Below are 742 nucleotides of genomic sequence, written 5' to 3'. Positions count from 1 at the left end.
AAAAACGCACATATAAAGGTACATATGAGGGCTTCATGGGCCCCTTAAAGCCTTTTCATGATCCATGGACCTCGGGTTAAGAAACTTCCCTGAAACCGTTATGTATTCAAACTGGAGATGACCTTAAAACACTTCCAAGGCCTGACAGAGGCAGAGCTGGGTCTTAACTCAGCCTCTGGACTCTCCCAGTCTTAACCCTGTCCCAGGCTGCACCCTGGTGACACCTTGATCATCTGGAGGACTCGCGGTAGAGGCCCTCCAGTCCAATGGCTGGCATCCCCCACTGCCCAGCAGCAGCGCTAGCTGGGTGCTGTGTCCCTCATAGATCACCAGCTGCAGTCCAGGCACAGGGTGTCGGTATGCTGAGACCTGTACACATATCATCACTCACACGCGACGTCACTCCCCCCCATTTCCCACCCCCCAGGTCCTAGTAGAGGAGGAGCCCCATCACCCTATCACTTCAGCCTGACCCCTTCTCCATGAAGCCAGCCTCGGGGCTGGCCAGAGAGCTGCTCTGTGGGTTGTCTCTGCCCTTTCTGAGCTGTACCCTTGAAAAGTAAGGACGTGCTTGGCCAGACGTGACTGGACTCAGCAGCTTCATTCTTAATGTCTGGAAAGATCTCAGAAAGCCCTTGCCCAAAATAATCTTCCCCATGGCTCTGCTGGAAAATCCTCTCCCTTTCTCATTTTTCTTCAGAGAATGACAGGGAAGACTCCGGTGAAAATGCTGGTGTAATCC

This window comes from Hipposideros armiger, unplaced genomic scaffold (genome assembly GCF_001890085.2).
Source record: "Hipposideros armiger isolate ML-2016 unplaced genomic scaffold, ASM189008v1 scaffold_18, whole genome shotgun sequence".
Lineage (NCBI taxonomy): Eukaryota > Metazoa > Chordata > Mammalia > Chiroptera > Hipposideridae > Hipposideros > Hipposideros armiger.
Note: the sequence above shows the minus strand (reverse complement) of the source record.